This window comes from Etheostoma spectabile, chromosome 13, assembly GCF_008692095.1.
Source record: "Etheostoma spectabile isolate EspeVRDwgs_2016 chromosome 13, UIUC_Espe_1.0, whole genome shotgun sequence".
In the NCBI taxonomy this organism is placed as follows: Eukaryota; Metazoa; Chordata; class Actinopteri; order Perciformes; family Percidae; genus Etheostoma; species Etheostoma spectabile.
Window position 1 is genome coordinate 6,020,486 of NC_045745.1, and position 14,843 is coordinate 6,035,328.

At 39.7% G+C, this 14,843-nt stretch overlaps 1 long non-coding RNA gene across 1 annotated transcript; it reads left to right on the top strand.

The window, feature by feature from the left end:
* Positions 1–631: 631 nt before the first annotated feature.
* LOC116700504 (uncharacterized) lies at positions 632–7,932 on the top strand. The gene is made up of 3 exons (XR_004334671.1): positions 632–717; positions 7,397–7,495; positions 7,627–7,932. It is a non-coding gene; the product is annotated as an uncharacterized LOC116700504 (long non-coding RNA).
* The last annotated feature ends 6,911 nt before the right edge of the window (positions 7,933–14,843 follow it).

A 14,843-nucleotide genomic window follows, 5' to 3' on the forward strand; every position in this document is an offset into this window, starting at 1 on the left:
TATATGTTATGTTAAATATGCAAATGAGGCATTATCTTATCTGAAATTATTAAACATTGGATGAAGCCAGGTTCAACACTTCTGTTTCAAAATTGACATGTTTTTATTAATAATGTGTTGTATAAATTAGGCTATGAATGATGTATGAATACACTCCTCTTTAAAAACCCTTAGAATATAGATTAAAGATTGGTGTATGGAAGTGCTACTGTAGTGGAGATTTCTAGCTCAGAGTACAAGAAAAAACTATTTTTGAAAAATGGCCTTTAAATGGATTATTTGAATGGAAACCAATAACTGTACCAACACAAGTTCTAATCATATCCTTCTCAATCTAAACCCTAAATGTATATAAGACAAGTTATGGAAGCACTTGATGTGTCTTAATGTTGGGAAATCTTGTGTCTGTCTGTGTGTGTGTGTGTGTGTGTTTGTGTGTGTTTGTGTGTATGTTTATATGTGTTTGTGTGGCCCTGGGCTCTCTGTCTCAGTGTATTGTTTGTAATTGTTTGTTCCTTAAATATCTAAAAATAAATAAAGATTTGATCACAAAAAAGTGAAATCTTGTTGCTGATGATGTTGTTGTCTTCTAATTGTGTTATTATACTACAGTTTTACTTTTCTCAGCAGAGCGTTTTCCTGTCTGTGCTGTTGGGGGCTCGGGCCTGCTGCCTTTACTCACCGAGAGACCAGGAAATACTGCTTCACTTCTCCAAGGTAACGACAACTAGTTGCACATGTGGTTCTGTTCACTTTGTACGATTGGTTATTCCTCTCCTGCAAATCTGCTTGCAGGTGATGTTTTGCAACTAGTGGTTGCTACATTTTCCTTCTGTGCTGCAGCTATGAACCTATGTGTAGTATTTGTGTTGGTATTAATTGCAAATCAAACTTTAGTCAAAGTTAATATTGTATAACATGACACATGACTATTGTCTTGCATACGAAGACAATAGTCATGTTTTCACTAGGTCAAGAACATCATCATCAGATTTGTTTGTGAATCAGCTGTACATCATTCACACAGAATATATTCTGTGGGGACATTTATGCCTTTCTAATATGATAATAAGGTATCATTTATATAATTATTTCCAGCTAATAATGGCTATATAGAAAACTCAAAATGGCTTTTGTCATACACACGGGACAAGCATTCACGTTGCACATATTTCATATTCATCCAAACACTAGAGAAATACTTGAACTCAAAGCAATGATTTGCTACACTATTATTTTTCCTGTTTAGTTTTATACTACTACCATATCTAAGTGCTATAACTATAACTATATTATGATAACCTGTGATCATTCTGTGTATCATCATGCTTAAGTTACTAATTATCTGCTACATATCTGACTTGTCATAGTCTGCTGATGCGCATATTGATCGCAGAGTTTACACATATCACACTTTACAATATTATATATTTTCTGCAATGGTTGGAGGTGTTTTGTTTGATAATGACAGCATGTTTGAAGCCGGTCGGGGGGAGTAGGGTATTTGGAATGACGTGGTCTGTCATGATGTGGTCCGTCACCAAATATCAACTCTGTTAATACTCTGAAATTACATAGAAAATCCATTCCAGATTGTTGGCTTACTGAGACAAGGCTTCTTGGATCACGGCAGGAACAGTTCTTTAGGTCACCCCCCATGTGGTCATGAAGAAGGACTCTATCGCTGTTGGATGACCTATGTCCTTGAGATCGTTCCAGACAGAATATCTAAATATCCAAGATAAAGGATCAGATGGAGAGATATTTTCTCTAGCAGTGTTGGGAGTAACGCGTTACAAAGGTAACGCAAATACAGAAATGTATTCCTTTTTGCTGTAACACAGTAATATAATGCAATATTAATTACATTTTGGTAATATTATACTTGTTACAACGCATTTTAATGCAGCATTTAGTGGTGTTTTCCTTTTTAAGAATTCACCAACACGTGAAACATTTCTTCACAGGTAAAAAACGTGAGTATTATTTCCTGTTGCTGTATTTGATGGTTGAGGTGACTGCAGATATATTAACAAGATAGATATTATTTTCAGGAGTTATTGCGCTGCGTTGAAGCGAGCCGTCCCGTCTCTGTCCCCGTGGTCAGAGCCAGAGACGGAACGGACAACATCTGTGTCCCCACAGGTGACGGTACGTCAGCGTGGACAGCAGTGTGTCCGAGCTGCTGACAGAGAGAAACGTGTCGGGAATAATGTTGAGGCTTGCTACACGTATATACCATCTGCAGTGGAGAGTAACGCTTCCTGTGATGGTTTGTAGTAAAGCTAAATTACTGTTAAAGGTCCCATGATTGTATCAGTTTTTTAACATTAATATGAGGTCCCCCAGCCTGCCTATGGCCCCCCAGTGGCTAGAAATGGTGATAGGTGTAAACCGAGCTCTGGGTATCCTGCTCTGCCTTTGAGAAAATGAAAGCTCAGATGGACCAATCTGGAATCTTGCCCCTTATTATTATTAGTATTATTTTTATTATTATTGCCCGTTTCTCTGCTTTGCCTGCCCAGAGAATTTAGGACCTTTAAATAAAGTTGTGCACCTTTTCACATATCAGCTGTAAATCAAGTCCTGTAAATAATGTAGATAGTGAGTTTTAATCACACTGTAATTTTACTGATTTAAACTAAACAACATGAATTTATTATTCAAGTGCTTTAAAAAAACATTTTACCACAGTGTCATACTTCAACCTGTAAAGTACTTTTATGTGAGTATTTTAATTTGCCTACTTGGCTATTGTACGTTTTACTGATCTATTTGTGTAGCTGTAGTTACTTTGCATATTCTATTTACTATACAAAATATTATGAATAATCTATTACAATGTATTGCAATCCTGCTTGAGATTCTTTAGATCATTTGACCTTAGAAACTTATATTATTCTGAGCCTTTTTGGTTTGGGTTCTCTGGTTTTTATAGATATTTTCTTAAAAACCATTAAGAACTCACAGGAGTGCTATAATCCTTGTATTTGTCTTGCATAATTAGTGAGCCTGATTGAGGAATACATTAATCCACAATAATATACACTCAGCATGAAGAAGTGACATATTAAACACCAAATTAGAGGCATTTCATGTATGCACAGTACTCTGTTTTTTAGCTTAGTGAGGCAGGCATATATGCAGGGTTCCCACAGAAATGGATTTAAGTGTGACAATTTTGTTTTTATTTGACCTTTAATGTTTTTGAAAATCACATCGTTGACAGTAAATGAGTTTCTATTGGGACTCGACTCAGTCATCATGTCACAGATGTATTTGTGCTGAATGTGGATTGGTCTGTGTGAGGATCAGCAGTTTCTAAACGCAGAGAACCCAAGGATTAGAAGGCATTTTTAAAATGAATGATTTTCCAGAATTTTTTTACATGGTCATGGGTATTAAATGAGGCCTCGCTGACGCCTCATTTTGCCTTATTATATGGTGCGGATAACCGCAAGATTGACAGTTTGTTCCCTGTATGGCCCATGGTGAATTTAGTTTCACCACCCTTAAACGGATTACTAGTAAATTCTAAGTTCACATTTTTTTCAATACCGGTGGCTGAAATTCAGTTCCCAAGGGTACCTTTTTTCTCTACTTTAACTCTGTTATAACAAAAAATGTATTTCAATTGCAAAAATAATTCCAAACCTATAAATTATTTAGAACATTTAGTTATTTATCAAGCTCTTACACACCCCACAAAATAAAACCCCTTCCTCTCCCCTCCCATCCCTACAACCTATTAAACCAAATAATTATTAATTTCTTACACTGTTAATGTACTTTTTTATGAAAAGCGTTTTGAATTTCCTTCTTGCTGAAATCTGCTATAGAAATAACGATGCCTTGCTTTGCCCTACAACCTCAGCCAGTCAGTCACCAGGGCATAGAGAACACTGCTGGGCCTGCAATCCTCCCCCTGCCAGTCAGTCACCAGGGCATAGAGAACACTGCTGGGCCTGCAATCCTCCCCCTGCCAGTCAGTCACCAGGGCATAGTGAACACTGCTGGGCCTGCTTTCCTCCCCCTGTCAGTCAGTCAAAAGGGAAAGAAGAAGACTTTTGTGCCTGCCTGTCTGCCTGCAGTGTAACGTTGACTGGGTATCTACCGTTTTTTTTAATCTGGACCCCCCCATTTCCACATGAATTTGTGTTTAATAGACTGATGTGACCAAAAATCTTTGGAACTGGTCCAGTATTGAGCAAGATCGCAGTGACGAGCCGGCACGAGCCCAGCTGCAATTTAACCTAATGGGGCAATTGTGGAGCTTTGATTTTTGTCCACTAAAAGTGATTTTTTTTTTGCTACTGACAGGCTCATATTGTTACTAAAAGTGTCTGACCACATTATCGATCGGCGGTGTGGAGAGAGTAACGTGAGTTGAGAAAAAGGCGTTCTGGGACTCTGTTCGGAGTAGGCTACAGAAATGATAGCCTACTGTTATCTAAAAGATTGTCAGTGCCATGGCTCAATATTTAAATGATTTGACAAAGTGGATGAGGTCATTATAATTGGATTGCCGCCTGTATTAATTTGAGCCAGAGTAAAGTCTATGGAGGCAGTATACGGATAAAGAGCGGGCGAGGGGACAGAGGGAGAGAGGAAGCAGCCGGCAGTGTTTTGTGCAATCAATAGGCTATAATACATATTTATGGTTTTGTGTTATCTACAAGATTTTCAGCAAAATCAATGGTTTGTATTTGCTAATGTCTCACAGCCGTGTTGATTTGAGGGGGAATGATAAAGCTTTGTGTCCGAGTTATATCACTGGACACATCCAGCACACAGATATCTGGCAGCAACAGGTCCCACTCCTGTCATGTTCTTTGGACATATGGGGGCACAGCACCCACAGGAGCACTACCAATATCCTGAGCCTCGCAGCCTCCAGGCGCTGCTTTACCCTCCTCCCCCCGCTGCCACCCTGTCTCTGTGTCTCTCTTACTCTCCGTCCAATAATCAAGGCTCCACAATTGACCCATTGGGTTACATTGCAGCTTGCCCGTCACTGCGATCTTACTCAATACTGGACCAATTTCAAAGATTTTTGGTCACATCAGTCTGTTAGACACAAATGCATGGGGTTGGAAAAAAAGGTAGTTACCCTTTAATATTATATTGCAGCTAACGCTGTCTTGCGTGGAGTTTTGAAAAGTGTAACAAGACTTGCAAGTGCTTTATCGAGATTGCCGTGACTCAGAGGGCCAGATGTACATACGTTTGCGAATGTAGCGTCATTAGTGCCACGCAGAAAGTGCACGCTGTGATACTTCAGTTTACGTTGTATTTACCAAACATCCAGTTCATTGGGTAATCAGCGCCTTTCTCCACCCACTATACCGTAAATTGTGTTGTAGCAAAGCGGTACTGGTGCTATGATACGGCTGAGTGCAGACTCAGGTATTCCCACTGCTGATGCTATAACTCTTTAAAATGATCCTGATGCCAAAATTTGTAATGTAGCGAGGAGTTATCAACTGCTGGAAGGGAATATGAACGCTGAGTTGGAGATTTATTCCAGTAACTGTAATATTGCATGGCTGCTTAATCTGTAACGCTTAATGATGTTTTGTTCACGCCACCAAAAAAGTGTGATCCTTGTGTAAAAAAGTCTTTTCAGCTTGGCCTATCTTCATCTTGCTGCTTTTAAGAGGCGGAGAATTTCCCCTGCAGAATGGAGGCGCGTTCTTACTGGATGTCTTTGAAAATACCAAATACCACAGAATATATAATTTGGCGCATTTTACACGTATCCTCCCACCTTTTTGGGTGGAACTCCCACTTTCCCCATGATCCTCCCAAACGCATATTGAAACCACAACTAGTCTCTTCTTGCTCATGTGGAAGGCAATCTGCGCAGTTACCCAAGTGCGCCCTGTTGGTAAATTGCCCGCATCGGTTAAGTCAGTCTTTGCAAACAATTAACGCCTGGAAACAGGTGCAAACGGCTTGATAAATCTAGCCTGTTGTGAATTAAACTGCCGAGTTGACGTAGTGTAGTTTCGCTCCGTCCCACAGCTCTGCATGTGTGTGTCGGAGCCCTGCTGTCTGTCAACATGCAGAGAGGACAAAGGAGCTTGCCGTACTGAGATTTGGCACCATTTGATTTTAACATGAATCGTTGTAATTCTTTAGATAAACAACAAAAGTACGGAGTATCTAGCCATCAAGGCTGTGATGTGCCATCATCACTTCTTCCTATTGAGCATCACAGAGTAAATACCACCTTTTAGCACTGATCCTTTTTATAAGTTGCAAAATGAAGCGTTTGTGTACTATCAACTTCAACATCAACTTCATGTATGTCCCCGAAGTGCAGCAGGTATGAAACACATAAAAGACATAAATATACATACAATATATACATTCAGTCACGTGTGGGTTTGAATGTTTTCTTGATATTCATTTTGTGCTTTTGAAAAGTGAGTTTTTGTCTGTAACAAGAACCAAGGACAGTTGGTATAGTCCATATATTGAGAACCAAGGGATCAGAGAGCTCCAGCTGGGCTTAGCAGCCAAAAGGCTCACCTGTGACAGGAATTGTAATAGTGAAGCCAGTTAGCTCACTTTCCTGGCTGGATCTTCCCGTCCCCCTGGGTTTGTTCCAATGACAAAGGATGGTAGGGAGGGTGAGTGTGAGCAAGGGAGTGAAAAATAAGGAGGAGGGTTTTCAGAGTCACAGTAGACCACCAGACCTACTCTCCTATTGCGGTCTAGAGAAATGTTTGTGAGTAGCAGGTAATAGAGCTTTCTCACTCTGGGTTGCAGTTTGTGCTGTGTATGCAGGGAAGGCTGTCGGCCCATTGCTCTCAAGTTTTAGATGGCTGGCTATGAGCTCATTTCTGGGTCCTGAAGATCCCTTTAACTGTGGTAGTTAATGAGTGGTCCTGTTGCCCTTGTTTTGTGCTGACCCAACAACAAAGTGGATGGTAATTGGATGAGTCTGGAGTGCTTGTGCGCAAAATAGGATTTGATTTATAAATTGGCCTATTGATATCGACTTAACTGAAGTTTGTTTACAGAATTGCACAAATTAAGCCTAATTTTTTACTAGGTTTTTAAACTAACGCTATTTGAAAAATAGGGCCAGATGAAGGGTAGGCAAGAAGCATGTATCATTAGCTGTAATAAAAATATCCCATTCCCACTTAATTTTTGCTGAGTTCCCAAGAATCCAATTCTCAAAGCATAAATGAAATATTCAGTAATGCTTTCAACTCAATTATAGGCAGCATGCAACTGTATCCCACAAGATTTTGGTAGCGTGATTCCCTGCAAACTTTGAGTCCTGCCATAAGCTTCACTGAAGAGAGCCACCCCACCTTGTTCTTGCCTCATTTTGGCAGTAATGACTTCAGCGCCGGTGTCTACCTGTCTGCCTGACATACAGGGTCAACTCTGACCACTGAGGTGAGAGGATCTCTCCTTCTGCCAGGCATCGTGGCGATAAAGCCCTACTCTTATCCTCCAAAGGCTCATCAGATATGAAGTGGGTAAAGTCGCCAGAGAGTCTCTCCCCAGAGGAAAGGGATTTCAGCTTCTTTGTGCGCTCTCGCCTCTGCTGTCTCTCTTTCCTTTTCTCATTTTTGCTCTCTTTTTCCTCTGTGTGTGTCCCTCCAGCTGGCTGAGGGAGAATCCTATCCTCCCAGGGCCTATGATGGAAGGAAATATCAGTAGTTCAGAATACATATAGTTGCTGTTAACATTTGAGACTGTGGGGATTTGGAGCGCTTTGTGTACTGTATGCAAAGGAAATACTTTCTAGCTAAACACTGTGTTCTCAACATCTGCTTCTCAGAGTTCAGTGATATCATATTAGCACGATCAAAGATGGTTGTGAAGCGCTTTATTGAAGGAGCAGTTTGCGGTTAAGTGATGCCTACAGTGAGCTACTTTTCATTAGTACCAACCCTAACACCCGGGGGATTTACTTTGTTGGTGTGTTTTACTTTAGAAATTACAGAATTGGGCTTTAACAGCAACCCAGAGTTTTCATCTGAGATGAGCATGACGGGCAGATTGTGGGAGCAATAATCTCCAGTAACAATAATAATATTAATAATAATAATAATAATAATAGTAATAATCTCCAGGTCCTCTCCTTAAGATCAGAGAAAGTATAAACTCTAAGACAGTGGTTATTTTGGCAGCCATTTTAGATTTAGTCTAAGTCTTTAGTTTTAGTCACATTTTAGTCATTTTTTATCCTTCATAGTTTTAGTATAGTTTTAGTCAATTTAATGTCATTACATTTAGTCATCCTTTATTCATTACTTTTTCAAAATGTTTGCTCTCTGTAATTTGTAAGCTATTTTTTTTTATTCGTTTTTACTGCTGTGTTAAATATCCTATATTTCAGTTAATCTAGTCCTGCCAAACACTTAACTGATGTATGAAACTGACAATCACATTAATTTACTTATGAATCGAAATTGCCAGAGCGCAGTTCTGAGACACAGAGCGACCAGAGAGGGGAAGGTAACGTGGAAAATGAAGTCTCGTCATTTTTTAATTACCGATATTGTATGTGTAAATCGTCAGAGTTAGTGTTTAATGATGGCAGTGGCGTCTCGTCTAGACTTAGTCATGGAAAAAAGGTTGTTGAGGAACATATTTTGTCGTGATTATCGTTAACAAAATTAACAATGCTCTACGAGAATACTCCTAATAAAGAGATCCTTGGCAGTCCAGGGATCCTACAGGGGACCTTGCATTGATTGCCTTTTAATTCAAGTCATGTCTATTGTGTTTTAAGAGTAGTTTTAACAAAACTGATTCAGGTTAACAAAAAAGTGTTTACTGTAGAGAATGACAGTCTATGACTGTAAGTAAGTAAGGCAGTGAGTGTACTTGAGTGTACTTTAAAATAAATGGAGTGAGGTTAAAGTAACTGCGGACCTTTAGATTATAAGGATTTCAATACCTCTTTCAAGTAAGAGCATACAGTTAAATACAAGAGGGTCGAAATGCAATCCATGACTTATGAAACTGAAAGGATATCAACAAATAGTTAAAGCAGCCATTTTCCACATTTTACAGGTGTCAGCTGAAGTTAAATCTATTAAAAGTTATTGTAAGTATATCATGTATATGGATATATGCAAGGAAAGTCACATAGGACTTGGAACGTAAGAGTGAAAGCAAGCAAAGCAATATTTTTACAAGCCTACTGTCCCAATTGCTCAAGGGAAGATGCCACAGCACGCATCCTCCACACCACTCTATCTTACCTGGAAACAAAGGGAACCTATGCTCCTACCTTCTCCCAGGCTCGTCACAAAGCTCAAGGTCCTGGGATTAAACACCTCACTGTGGATGTGACACGCAGTCCACAGGTGGTTGGAATGGGCGGACACACCTCTTCCAGGCTTAATGGTGTAAACACACCATTGTGTATCACAGATAACAATGAAAAGGCCTAGCTGAAGGAAGTAGAGGACCTGACCCACTTGTGTCAGGACAACCTGCTCATAAACATCACAAAGGCTAAGGAGATGATAGTGGATTTTGGGAAGAAGCAGGGAAAATATCAGCAAGTCCTCGGTGGAGAGGGGGGACAGCGCCTTGTTATCCACATCAGGGTCTGACCTGGGTGCTGAATACTAACTCAGTGGTGAGAAAGGCAAGGCAGAGACTGTTTCACCAGGCTGAGAGGCTCAGGAAGAGCTTCTACCCGCATGTTAATAGGATCCTAAATGAGGACACTGCCAAAGAAAGTGTGTGGGGTGTGTGGTTTATACACTCCTCAAGGCCCAAGCCAACCCCAAAGCTCACGGAAATTTTGGCACAGGCTCACTTAAGGTGGACTAGCTATTCTCCTTTTACCAGGTAGTGGAAACACTGCATTAGTGACGACACATTCCTTCAAGTTTTGCTCACCACTTTATACAGTACTTCAGACTGCTAGCTAGTGAAGGTGTATGTACATTTGCATGTTAAAGACATTGTTGTCATTGCCTTGTGGTCGCTTGTATTAACCGCAGCCCTATAGCTATTTTGTTGAATATTTTGATTTGTTTATTGGGGCAGAGTTAGTTAGATAGCTAAATTTCATCAGCAGTCCCTTTACAGGCAAACAAAAGAATTGTGACAAATGTTCAAATGTTGTACAGAGAATAAACAGTTCATGTTCTTTGGCTAAATTCAATTAAAAACTGCATTTATTTCAATTACACAGCAACCAGAAGGAATTAGATTAGGATAGACTGGTGTCTAGAACATGACAAGGAGCAGGAAGGATTTTGTTTCCACAACAGAAACAGTCTGCTATGTCTCCCCAAAGATTGATAAAAGATGTTGCACAATGTGTTAGCAGACAGGATAATGAACAATTAAAAATAAGAGGATACTGCTGTCATGTATTGGCAGAAAGTATGATTTCAAACCAAATCCACTTTCTCACACGTCAGAAAAGACGTTTTTATTTTTGGACCACCGAAATGACCAAAATTAATTTAGTTGTGACTTTTTTTCTTAACAGCCCGACATTGTAAGAAAACCTTGTTTCTCTACAAGAAAACCAGCCACTGTATGTTTTGATACACCACAGTTTACAATAATTTTGTCTTTTGCATTGGTCGTGCTCTCACTGTGATAGTAATCTTTAAAAGATTATAAAGGGATGTAGGTCTGGTGTCAGGTTAGGTTGTACATGATGAAATGATGAAGTACAGACTGACAACCGCAAAAGCTGCTACTCTACCACAAACAGCCGCTTGTCAATCACAATGAATATAAAATGGGATGAAAGTAAAGCCCTGCAATTGAGAAATAGTTATGCATGTAAGGAAGTGCATATTGTCAAAGAAGTAGAGAAGTTATGCTGACTGAAAACAGATTTTACATTTTTGAAAAGGGTGTAAAAGGTAAAAGTGGAAAACTAAAATAAAAGATGATGTGAGGCAATACCTAAGGTTAGGGTAAGACACCGTAATTGTACACACATTTTAAGAATAGTATATACAGTACTGTAAGTAAAGGAAAAGACAGTCTTGGTAGTAGTCATGTCACCCTAGTCCACATAGACAGAAAATGCAGGTAAAGTTTCATTTTGTAGGCCCAAGCTGGAGAGAGTCTAAACAGATAAGTGGCCAGCTAAAACAGGCTGGGCAACTTTGTGTCAGAGCAACCTGGGCGTCTCTCCTCCATCTGCTCAGATCAGTCTCATTAAGTCAAACAAGTGGCCCACTGCTCCTCCACTCATTGCACTCTCTATTTCTTATAGCCTACTGCTGTCCTGGGGCAATAATTACATGAAGCCTAACCTTGTAGAAAATGACATTAGAGAATGCAAAATTATGGTAATGACTCGGTTGCACGGTCCACTGGTTGTCAGTTAACCCTGGCCCTTATCAAAGCAAAAGCTAATGTATGCATTTAATGATAGTGACTTAAAGGTTTTCACAACGTTTACTTCAAATGTTGATTATGCATGAATTGTCAGACCTTATGCATGTGTATCTTTTCCTGTTCAAATGTAAATCTGTTATATATTGTAAAATGTGTATGGAAATGTATGATAGTGGCAATGTTTATTCTCGGGAAGGAAGTGCAATGTTCGTGTACCGTGCAGAAGTTGTACAGAGGTTGTGAGGGTTGAATGTAGAACTGGACCTTGACACTGGAGTCTGGGGTTGGCATCCTGAGTACTTAACTAGTTAGTGGCTATAGCAACTTAAATTCAGCCTGTAAATTATAGAGTGTGGTCTAGACCTACTCCCTGTGAAGTGTCTTGAGAGAAGTTGTTATGATTTGATACTGTGGCTCAGTGGTGGAGCGGTTGTCTGCCACTCAGAAGGTTGATGGTTTGATCCCTGGCCCTGCAGTCCCGTGTTGAAGTGTCCTTGGGCAAGACATTGAACATTGAGTGTTGATGTGTGTTCCCAGCAAGAAACCAATGGAATGCTTTCTTCAGGTAGAGATGTGTGTGAATGGTGAATGGTTCCTGTACTATGTAAAAGAGCTTTGAGTAGTTGTTAGAAAAGCGAATATAGAAAATAATATATATACTTTACATTTATAAATAAAATTGATTTGATTGATGGATTAATTATTAGTTGCACTAATTAAGACATGGATCTTTGTACTTGTTGCCTGAATAAACAGGCTGACAGTAAAGTAGTTCAGTGCAACTGTGTTGCTGTGTTTTTATGGCCCATGCTTATTATGGGAACACCACCTGCACATTCTAGGCCACCTTCTGTCCCTTTCCTTACACTTTCTTCTGTGTTGTGTCTGTGGTAGAGCAATTTTCTAATCAAGGTTTAATTAGAGAGGGGAAGCTCTGCGTCTCCCCTCTTAATGATCGACAAAGCAGCTAAATTGTCAAGCCTGTGGAGTCTCTAATGGGAGAAGTTGAGGGGCCCTGGGTGGCAGTGCAGCCAATGAACCAACAGCATTAAAAGAAAGATCATGAATCTTTACTACAAAGCAATTACAAAAGCTGCTGAAAGGACATTCTCCAACCATTCGTTATTTAATTTGGCTTTGTGGTAGACTGTTTTCATAGGCGCCCAAAACTCCTTGAAATGTGAAGTGGTAAATTCAGAAAAGATAGGTTATGGATGGAAGGAAAGGACTCGACGATCATTTACTTTTTACTCTAGGAGCCACATGAAACGATGTGTCAGATGTGGCTGGAGTGGGGCTAATATTCGCTGAATGCCATTGCACTTTGGGTAATGCAAAGTAGCTTGACATTTAAGGAGCAGAGGCGGCGTGTAATTGGAGCTGTGGCCTTACAGTAGCTACTCTCCTCCCACTCTGTCAGGACAAAGCCAACAGAGCACTTCTCGGTGAAAAATACTGCATCTATTAAAAGGAGAGGCAGGAAACTCTTCTGCCCAATAGTGGAGAACAATTTACATTGACACTTATATTTTAAGTAAGGTACGCAATTTAAACTTCAATCACAAAAATAGCATATGAAGAATTATAGGCAGGGCAGTCATTGAGCTAGTCATTCTGGATGGTTATCCCTAATGAAGACCCCTATCTTAAGACCTTCCTAAGCTTTGTCCTGTTTAGTTTGTTACTTGCAGAAGCAGAAAAAATGTAAAAAATTGTAATTGTAAATGTAATTCCAACGACATCATAAAAGGGCAATAAACTGGCGTTAAACGGCAAATTCATGTGTGATCCTGCTCATAAAATTATGTAGATTAATTGCCCCTCTCTCTGAGATTAAAGGGCAAGGGGCTAGAGAAGATTTGTTGCCTTAATGACCAAACTGCCCACATGTCATCTCTGAGAAGATATACCATAGTCAGAAGAAGACACAAAGTGAAACACATCTGTAGTGCCGGCATAGGTGTTTTTCTGAAATCTTTTGGTAAACTTATAGCTGACTAATGGAAGCCAAAAAGTGTATCCTTAAAAAATGCTCTTAATTTGATAAGGCAAAATATAATATTGTCATTGAAACATTATCAGCATGCAGCTACCAATATCCCGTTTTTCTCAATATATAAAAATTGTACCATGAGAAAGAAAATTCTGTAATTATGCTATGCAAAAAGGGTCTCAGTGGTGTAAACATGCAATGTGTTCAATATACTTACTTGAAACCTTATACCTTTACCTCTTGTATGTTTTTGTTGTCTGCACAGAGTTGTTTTCATAGCTCAGCGTCTAAATTATTAATATGGTAGAAGGCCTTCACCATTTTCTCTGCAAAGTGTAAAATCCATGGCCTGCATGGCTCTTCATCAAAAAGCTTAAGTTCCCATGAATGCACAGCTGCAGCTCTGCTCACTCATGCTGTATAAAACTGTGTGTAGAATACACAGTAATTTCCTCTGACTGTCTGGGTGGAGGGTTATTTGAGTCCATGACCCTGTAATTCCCCCTCTCGCTCTTGGAGCGTCCTACCCAATTACACTTTTACAGACTGCTTCAGACTCCCGTTGCTTGGCTCGATTCTTCCCAATTTCCCTTGTCTGTCAATATAAATTGAGATCTTGCGCAGATGGCCCCATTGTGGCAGTCAAAATTATATATTACAGTGCTGCTCATGAGTATAATAACCCCTGCTTAAGTTGACTGAAAAGAGGAATAGAAAAAATATCCTTTGGAAATTGATCTTATTGTCTTAATTAAAAAAATAGGAAAGATCCAACCTTTAAGGACACCAATTTCCTTTGTGAATGAATGATTTATAGTAAATAATAGTGCTGTCAGTGAAACTCGTTAACGGTGTTAACGCAAACCCATTTTAACAATTTTTTTCATCTTGAGATTAACGTTCTTTTTGGCCTAGCAAACGCTGTAGTTTTTTCACATGCTGAAGCAAAACAACCAGTAAAAACGACAACACCCGCCGGATCTTGCTAGACCAGAAACAAAACAACAGACACGCCCCACACACACCGTTTGGGCTCGCGAGGCGGCCAAAGAGGAGTAACGTTCCGTTCTGAGTGGATGGCGAGCGCCAGACGCCGACATGGACGCTGATGAGATTCTGGATGGAAAGTTTCATTTTTAAAAGTTACCAAATGTTCCATTGATAGACCAAAGGGATCTGAGGGAACACAGCATCATCATCATCATCATCATCATCATCATCATCATCAACAACATATCATCGCAGCATGTCCAGTCTGAAATACCACCTGATAGCCAAGCACACAGCTGGTGCCAATTCCCCCCCCCCCCTATATCATTAACATTTGCACAAACAAGCCCATGCACTTTTTCATGTTGATAAGAGCATTAAAATGAGAAAGAAGGATGGGACAAAAAGAAATCAAGGGACATTTAAATAGATACAAAAGTGTGATTAATTGCGAGTTAACTATGACATTAATGCAATTAATCAAGATTAAATATTTCAATTGTTT